Here is a 9,312-nt window from a genome sequence, read left to right on the forward strand (position 1 = left end):
AGGGTATAAATGACTGTCAGGTACAGCATTCTCTCCAGTGTAAGAATCCTAAAAATGACTGACAATCAGAATTGGCTGGGAACACACACACACTTGCACAGTCTGACTCAGGCGGATTGCAGCAGGTGTTTGTCCTTGTCCATATTTGGGGCCTGAAGCTTTTACCTGAGCCTCAAAGGATGCACCCGATAAGAAGTGGGCAGGATGTACCCGATAAGAAATGGGCAGGATGCACCCGATAAGAAACGGGTAGAATGGCTGGACATTTTCAAAATGCACCGGGTCAATTACAAGAGATATGATGCTACTTTTGGGAAACTGCAGGCTAATAATAGCCATGGGTTTCCTGGCTGTGGCATCATTTTGCCGTTGATCTTTTGACCTATTTGTTTTTGCCATTTCTGCTCCATTCCAGTTGTTTTGACCTCATTTCAGCATCCATACCTGCAGCATTCACAGCTGTGTCAGAAACACTTGTGCTGCCCTTCATTGATGGTTTAACTGACATGCTCATTTCTTTACTCATCAGTTTACTCATCCATTTATCCTGTTCTTTCTTTCCACAAATCATCTAGTCTTTTATTCAGAAAACATGTATTGAGCACCTACCATTTCCTGGTCACTGTTATTTTAAGAAAACATGACATTCTAACCAGTGAGCAACACCAACCAGGGTGAAATATGCCTTTAAAAAACAAACAAACTTGTTTTTATTGATTTTAGAGAGAGAGGAAGGAAGAGGAAGAGGGAGAGAGACATAGAAATGTTAATGATGAGAGATAATCATTGATCACTCCCTCCTGCACGCACCCCACTGGGGATCAAGCCCAAAATCTGCTTGTGACCTGACCAGGAATTGAACCTTTACCTCCTGATTCATGGGTTGATGCTCAACCACTGAGCCATACTGGCTGGGCAAAATACCCCTTTTTTTTTAATTGATGAAGATTGTGAGGCTAACACAAAACCACTGTGCACACCCATGTGCTCTATTTTGCTGCATTGCTGTCTGGTCGCATCTTTCTGTCTGGTCTTCTGGTCTTCATGAGCACCTGGCTGAGCTCCAGGCTTCATGGGGACACTTTCATTCACCCCACCCTTTGTGCCTGGCCCCGGAACCTTTAGCTTTCACCAGGGTGGCTGCTTTTGCCTTGGGAAGATGCTCAACCTTATTCCATGGGGCTCTGTCCCTGATGAAAGGCATCCCACAGGTACCCTGCAGTCAGACCTGACCAGAAATTGAACCTTCATGTCTCCTAGTCACCCCTAATTGCCCTCCCCTGCAGGGTTGATCGCCTCCAACTGCCCTCCCTTGCAGGCCTGGTCCCTCTCAACTGCCCTCCCTTGCAGGCCTGGTCCCTCACAACTGCCCTCCCCTGCAGGCCATCTTGTGGTGGCCATCTTGTGTCCACATGGGGGCAGGATCTTTGACCACATGGGGGCAGCTATATTGTGTGTTGGAGTGATGGTCAATCTGCATATTACTCTTTTATTAGATAGGATAGAGGCCTGGTGCATGGGTGGGGGCCAGCTGGTTTGCCTTGAAGGGTGTCCCAGATCAGGGTGGGGGTTCCCTTGGGGCATGGGGAAGCCTGAGTGAGGGGCCTGTGGTGGTTTGCAGGCCAGCCATGCCCCCTGGTGACCCAAGCGGAGGCCCTGGTATCTGGAATTTATTTACCTTCTACAATTGAAACTTTGTATCCTGGAGCGGAGCCAAGCTTCCAGCTCGCTCCGTGGCTGCTGCCATTTCTGTTTGGATTTGTTTACCTTCTATAATTGAAACTTTGTAGCCTTGAGTGGAGGCTTAGGCTAGCCAGGGTGTGCAGAAAGCTTTGCTTCTTCTATCACCTTGGAAACTCAAGCCTCCCTCCTACTTTCTCCATAGCTGTAGCCATCTTGGTTGGGTTAATTTGCATACTCACTCTGATTGGTTTGTGGGCGTGGCTTGTTGGCGTGACTTGTGGGTGTAGCGGAGTTAGTTTCAACTCTTTTATTAGGTAGGATTAGATAGGATAGAGGCCTGGTGCATGGGTGGGGGCTGGCTGGTTTGCCCTGAAGCGTGTTCCGGATCAGGGTGGGGGTTCCCTTGGGGCATGGGGCAGCTTGGGAGAGGGGCCTGTGGAGGTTTGCAGGCCAGTCACGTCCCCCAGTGATCCAAGCTGAGGCCCTGGTATCTGGGATTTATTTTTCTTCTATAATTGAAACTTTGTAGCCTTGAGTGGAGGCCAGGGCAGGCCAGGGCGGGCAGAAAGCTTGGCTTCCTCCATCGCTGGGGGCAACCCAAGCCTCCTGCTCTCTCCAGCTCTGCGGCCGCTGCCATTTTTGTTGGGTTAGTTTGCATACTCGCTCCTGATTGGCCGGTGGGCATGGCTTGTAGGTGTAGCAGAGGTATGGCCAATTTACATGTTTCTCTTTTATTAGATAGGATTATAATTATAATACTACACACATGCATGCATAGTTCTTGTTTCACTTAACTTTATAGCATAAACATTTTCCCAAGTCATTAAATATTCTGCCAAAACACAATTTGGTTTCACTCCATTAAGGTTTGGGTCTATACCACTGGCTCATCTCCTTGCTATTCAATTTGAGGGGAGAAAAATAAACAGGAACTGGGTTAGGAGAGAGAAGCTCTGTGTTCTCGCCCTAGTTCTGCCACTTAATAAGCCCCTCCCCTGTGTATCTCCTTTGGCCCATCTGTGAAATGGGGATGATTCTGACCTTCTACCAGCTGCACAGCCTCCTCTGGAGGCTCATGTGAGCCATGTGATGGGTGAGCCCAGGATGGCAGGATCACCTTGTGCTTCCTTAAGTATCGTGTTGGTAAGAACTTCTATTGCTACTCTACCTGGGTACATGCACAGAAAACTCCCAGGAGGCAGGTGTGTATCTCATCTCAAGGCAGCGCTCGCCTGGGCAGTACAGCTCACAGGAAGCACCTCTGCTCCACTCGTCCCCCTGTACTGTCTGTCTTGATGAAAAATGACCAGTTATTATTTCCAACCTTTGGGTCTGGGAGGCCTGAAAGAAATCAGTAGCCACATAAAATAGCTGTTGTTATTGTAACAGCCTTTTCATTGATGGACTTAAAGTGTGAGGTGCTTGCTATCGATTGCTAGCATCTGCCCAGGGGAGGCTGTGCTGTGGGGAAAGCGATGATAATGGCTCCATCAGAGGCTGCAGCATGCTGAGCGGTCTCCCTGGAGCTGTCGGAAAGAGAGCATTTGGGCTAAGGAGGCATCTTGCTTTGCTGAATAAGCGTGCACCTACAAAAGGTGTTTTCAAAGGCACAATCCTGTAAAGCAAGGGCTGCTTCCTTACTGAATTACTCTCTGCCTTGAGAGATTTGAAACTGTGTTTCCCAATTTGAATATTCACTGGATTCCTAATCTCTTATCTTTCCATTTTTTGGTCCTCCTTTTCTGCAATCAGCGCTTAAATGCAAGAAGTGAAACAACAGTGAAGCATGCTTAAATGAGTCCTGTAATAGAACACAGCACTTCTTAAACATTTCTCTTCCCTTCCTTCTTATCTGTTTTACACATCCAGTCCCCCTTCCTCTCTCGTTCATGCTTGAAATGTTTCCTCTCACTCTTTCAACCTTCAGAAAACAAAAAGAATGGAGTATCTACCACATTTAAAACTACAAGATGTTAAGCATTGTGGGAAATCCAAAGCTGATTATAGACTTTGGTGCAAAAACGCAGGGGCAAGGTCTTGCAATCCAGAGACACAGCAGCTAGGATAAATGCAGAGGGCGGGTGGGGGGATGGAGGCTGCAGCATCTGCTGCTATGGTTGGGGGTTGGGGCAGTGGTGAGAAAGTGGTCCTGTAGGCAACTGGGATGGGTGGCGACCAGCAGGTGGATGGCCTGGGTGGGAGATCAAGACTGGGTCCCCTGGGCTTCCTGAGGTGTGCTCCCTGAAATCCTGGGGAGTGGGGAGCTGTGGCCCATGGGTATGCTGAGCAGCCTAGCACTGTGCCAGCAGGAGCAAGTTTGAGCCCAGCAGAAGTGAAATAAGTCAGTCAGAGAACAAGTACTATATGATTTCATTTATATGTGGAATCTAATGAACAAAATAAACTAACAAAATAGAAACAGACTCATAGATACAGAAAACTGACAGGTGTCAGAGGGAAGGCAGGTTGTGGGGCTGAGTTAAAAAGATTAAGAAGAAAAAAAACACCTCATACAGACAACATTACGGAGATCACTAGGAGGGAAGAGGTGTGTGGGGAGGTAGAAGAGGGTAAAGGGGGGAATAAATGGTCATGGCAGGAAACTTGAAATGGTGAACACACAATACAATATACAGATGGTGTATTATAGAATTGTATACCTGAAACCTTTATACTTTTATTAATAAATTCAATAAAATTTTTAAAAAATTAAATAGAATAAAAGATTGTGCTCTAGGAGAAGAGTAGAGCTCCATAAAGTATATTTATGTAAATCTGGCTACTTGTCTAGCATGCTCAGTGGTTCTTAGAAAGAATCCAGCACGGATACCATTGAATTGGAGATTCCTGGCCAGAATATTGAGGTAGAAGGACTGCAAGTCGCATTGGGGTCACTATATGGAGGCGATGTCTTAGGAAAACCCAGTCGAGTTATTGTTGCCATTCTGGCAGCAGCTCATCTGCTACAGTTGGATGGTTTCATACAGCACTGTGGTAAGACGATGAAGGAAACAATTAATGTGAAAGCTGTATGTGGTTACGACACATCAGCAGGGTCCTATGGATTTGATTCTGTAAAGACAAAGTGCCTTGAAGGATTCAAAACCCTTTGAGGCCTCATCAGCGTGTTGAACTTCTTAAAGAACTCAGTATCAATTCATGAGACAGCTCATTGGTTCATCTAACTTCTTTGTGATGCAAGTGGCAGTGGATACATACATAGCTCTTAAAAAGCGGGTGTTCCTTCAACCTGTGCCTTCTCGGGATGGATCCTTAAAACAGCTTTTGACTGGGACAGATGTCTAGTTTTCTATGAGGAGAAAAGATGTTGAAGGTCTGACCTTCCTTGAAACTGAGCATGGAAGACCATTTATCAGTTCTCAGGTCTTCAAGGTTACAGAATATTATCAGTGATTTGGCTTCTGCAAGAGTTACTGTACACGATCCTCTAGTCTAGTACCTTCAGAATGGCTGTCTTCTGTGTATAAAGAAGGGTGGCAAGCAGAAGAGGACAGTGAGGCGGGGCCTGGAGATCTCAATAAAGAAGAACTAGAGGGAAGTAGCATGAGGTGTGGTAGAAAGCTCAACAAAGATGGTGAATACTGCTGGCGGTGGACAGGTTCTAACTTGGCCTTTGACCCGCTTGCAACTTATACCACTCGATACATCACTGTCAGATGCAATACAATGAATCAGCCACATGGTGGGTCTGTCAGTTTACAACCAAGAGTATAGCATTTGGATTATGACTGGCCTCTTGATAATACTGGAAAACTAATATGTAGTAGAACAACTGACTATCAAATACCTGCATTTGAAAAGGACCAGGAACATATAGTGATGAACCTGGACAGCAGGCTACTGATCTTCCCTTTATACGTCTGCTGTAATTTCCTGTACGTATCACCAGAAAAAAGAACTGAAAATAATATTCATCCAGAAAATCTAGAAAGCTGAGGATCATAACAGTTGGAAATAGTAGCGCTTTGAAAACTTTTTCTGCCAGCCTTAATTTAATGGCCCGATGATGTTCACACCTAAAGTGACTAACAATGACAAAGGCCTTATGAACTGTTACAGATAATACGGAAGACTATTCTTATCCTCATTACATTTCTATTCATATATGAAAAACCACTTTAAAGGCAAGACTATATCTGTCAACCCATTTCTGTTATAAAGATGCCAGCTCATGCTTTTAATTTAGCGTCAGTAGAAAATCGCTATAGGTAAATTTCACATTTCTCTGCAACCAAATATAGATTTAATTTTTAGCTTAAACTTTGATCCTACCTAATGGTAATGTAACACAGCTATCCATCTATAAATTTATTTTTATTTTTTCTAAAATAATGCTAAAGGAATAATTTGAAAGGCCAATTACAAATGCTCTTTCAATTAATGCATTTAAGACTGTCCTTTAATTTTTTCAACAGTTTTTTATGATCCTCCTAATAGCTTTAAAATACGTAGTTGTTTTTAAACATTAAATATTTTTTTCGTGGCTTTGGAGACAAAAATTTGATTCTTACATAGTCTTTGGCATACGAGAAACCCACTGATAAAAATTTATAGACATGTATACATTCTCAGACACAACAGTGTTACCCCAGAATGGAGACAAAGGTAATGGAGAGGAGGGGGAAGATTTGGAGGGCACACCAAAGAAGATGAATGTAAATGAACAGTTGAGCAGAGGGGGAAGTCAGGGATGACTTGGAAGGAAGTCTCAGTCACTTGGAGTTTCATTTCACTACTGATGGCAGCACAGAAGTCGTAACAGAAACTCAGTTCTGTCACCCAAATGGCTGGTCCAACATTAGCACGGTGGTACTGGAGCTGGCACAGAGATGGGGACTCAGGCGTCATCAGCAGAGATATAACACTGGGATTTTAGGGTAACTAAGTTCTCCACTTGTGAGAGAAGGAAGTGTGTAGTTCTTGCCCCATACCACTTCTGTCCGCTAGCATGGGAGGACCTTGAGGATGGAAGTCCCAGCTGATGGGAGGGCAGGTTTAATTGTGGGAAGTGAGGGAAGGCAATGAGGAATAGACAGAGTGATGGAATCAAAATATGTTACAACTTCATGAGACCCTAGAGCACCGTAAGGTGAGCTTCTCTTATCTTGCAGATAGAGGAACTTCAGCCCAGGGAAGCAGAGTCTAGGCCAAGGTCTCCTCAGGACCAGCCTTTACTTTCCATTCACATTCCTGAGTTTCTGCATTTGAAAGACTCAGCTTTAAACCTTCCCTCATTCTTACTGGCTGTCAACTTAGCTAACCTCTGTGAAGCTCAGTTTTCTTATCATAGATGACACATTTCAGGAGCCTTGTGGTGAAATTGGGTATACAATGCATGGGACATGGCAGTGTTTGACACACACCCTCCCATGCTACCCCCATGTCAGCACTCTCCTTTGGAAAGTCACAGGGACTATTATGAACTATGTGCTCTTCCTTCACAGTGTACACCCTCCCTCCTGTGAACCAAGATGGATGGAGATACACTTTGGTTAGGTTGTTTGGGTGTTTATCTCAAATGCTAATGATAGCTCACTTCGGTAGAAAAACAAACTCTGGCCAGTGGGATTCATGGAATATTAGTCCTATTTGTTCACAAAAGAATCTATTCATCAGCAGGACCTCCTGAGCAGGCACCTCATACAGAGAACATCAGAGGCACAGCTGTGACAAGTACCAGCCTGCCACGTAGAGCCAAATAACCAAGAACCATAGCTCCCTTCTCTAATCTAGCAGGTGGCTCATGGTCTTCTGATACTCGCTCCCCACCTTTGGCCCTCACCACTCATACATCTTTTTTAAAGTTTATTCATTTTATTTATTTTTAATATATTTTTATTAATTTGAGAGAGGAAGGGAGAGGGAGAGAGAGAGAGAGATAGAAACATCAATGATGATAGAGAGTCATTGATTGGCTGCCTCCTGCATGCTCCCTACTGGGGATCTAGCCTACAACCCGGGCATGTGCCCTTGACCAGAATCAAACCTGGGACCCCTCAGTCCACAGGCCGATGCTCTATGCGTCTGAGCCAAACCAGCCTGGGCACCACCCATACATCTTTACTAGTAAAACGTGAGGCTCGATCTCTCTATTACGTGGAATCTAAAGAACAAAATAAACCGACAAATGAAATAGAACCAGAGACATGGATACATGGAACAGACTGACTAATGTCTCACTGAGTAAAACAGGGTGAAGTTATTAGCCAAAGAACATATAAGCATAGCCCATGGATATAGACAACAGTGCAGTGAAGGCCAGGGGAGGGGGGCTGGGTGGAGGTGGGCAGAGAGAAGGAAAATGGGAGACATCTGTAATAGAGTGAACAATAAAAAACAACAACCGTGAGGCTCAGAAAGGGAAAATCATTGTCCAGTATCACCCAGCAAATTGGTGGTGATGCCTGCAGAAGAAACCTAACTTTCTAGAACCTAGTGAAAATGATTTGTTTCTCAGTTACAGATATCTCTGCACAAAGAGATAACCACCCCAGCTGTTCAGTAAGGTCGACCACCTCCTTGTTGAACGGTCTTAGGACAGTGAGAAAAAGATTTCATGTGTTTTTCCCTGTGAAATCAGACATTTCACCAAAGAGTACGTGAGGGTGTGTGACAGAAACTGTGCCTGTGAAATAGATCGAGATACAGGAATATGGGGATTTAAGATGTGGGCTGAGAAATAGATGGAGACAGAAAGAACACAATCAGAACCTGGAGGTTAGAGAGAGGGAGAGAGGTAGAAAGAAAGATGCTGAAACAAAGATGTAGGGAATGAGACATAAGTGGCACAGAAAAATGGTGAGGAAACAGAGCCAGACACTTCGAGAACATAAGAGAAAAACATAATATGACTGGAGAAAGAACTGGCACAGATGATGTGGAGGCAGAAGAAACCAAAAGGAGAGAAGCCAGCAACCAGAGGAATGTGTGGGTTTGCAACCAGTGAGAGAAGCCAGCAGCCAGCAGCAGGGGGCATCAGAACTCCATGGATAGTAAACAAAGATCCTGGGAGGAAGAGAGTATTAGAAAAGAGTGAGGAGAGGGAACTAGAGAGAAATAGGAGCCAGAGAAAAGAGATGAGAACGCCTCTTGTAACATTGAAATTAGAACAGTGAATGGGCCGAAACTGGTTTGGCTTGGTGGATGGAGCGTCCGCCTGCGGACTGAAGGGTCCCGGGTTCGATTCCGGTCAGGGGCATGTGCCTTGGTTGCGGGCACATCCCCAGTGGGGGTTGTGCAGGAGGCAGCTGATCGATGTTTCTGGCTCTCTATCCCTCTCTCTTCCTCTCTGTAGAAAATCAATAAAATATATTAAAAAAAAAAAAAAAGAACAGTGAATGGCCCTTCTTTAAGGATCCTGCATGTAGCGATATGGCTTACTCCCCCAGGCATCTTCCTGCTTCTTACTGGCACTGAAAGTGTGTAAGTTATTGTTGTAACTGATATCAAAGACTTTCCCAAAGAAAATGTGTCCAAGGGACTAGGCCTGTGCTTGGATCACCTGATTCACACATAGGCAGAGCTCATTCAGTTACAAATCTAACGGGAATTAACTTATCCAAAATTCCTCCCCCTACTTCACTCTCCCCCTGCTCCCCCAACCCTTAT

At 44.8% G+C, this 9,312-nt stretch overlaps 1 pseudogene across 1 annotated transcript; it reads left to right on the forward strand.

Moving 5' to 3' along the window:
* The first annotated feature begins 204 nt into the window (after positions 1-204).
* LOC307111130 (germ cell-less protein-like 1) lies at positions 205-5,640 on the forward strand (annotated as a pseudogene). The gene is made up of 2 exons: positions 205-341; positions 4,401-5,640. The product of its transcript is annotated as a germ cell-less protein-like 1 (transcript).
* Positions 5,641-9,312: the final 3,672 nt, after the last annotated feature.

The sequence above is a fragment of the Cnephaeus nilssonii genome (genome assembly GCF_951640355.1).
Source record: "Cnephaeus nilssonii genome assembly, chromosome: 14".
NCBI classification, from domain to species: domain Eukaryota; kingdom Metazoa; phylum Chordata; class Mammalia; order Chiroptera; family Vespertilionidae; genus Cnephaeus; species Cnephaeus nilssonii.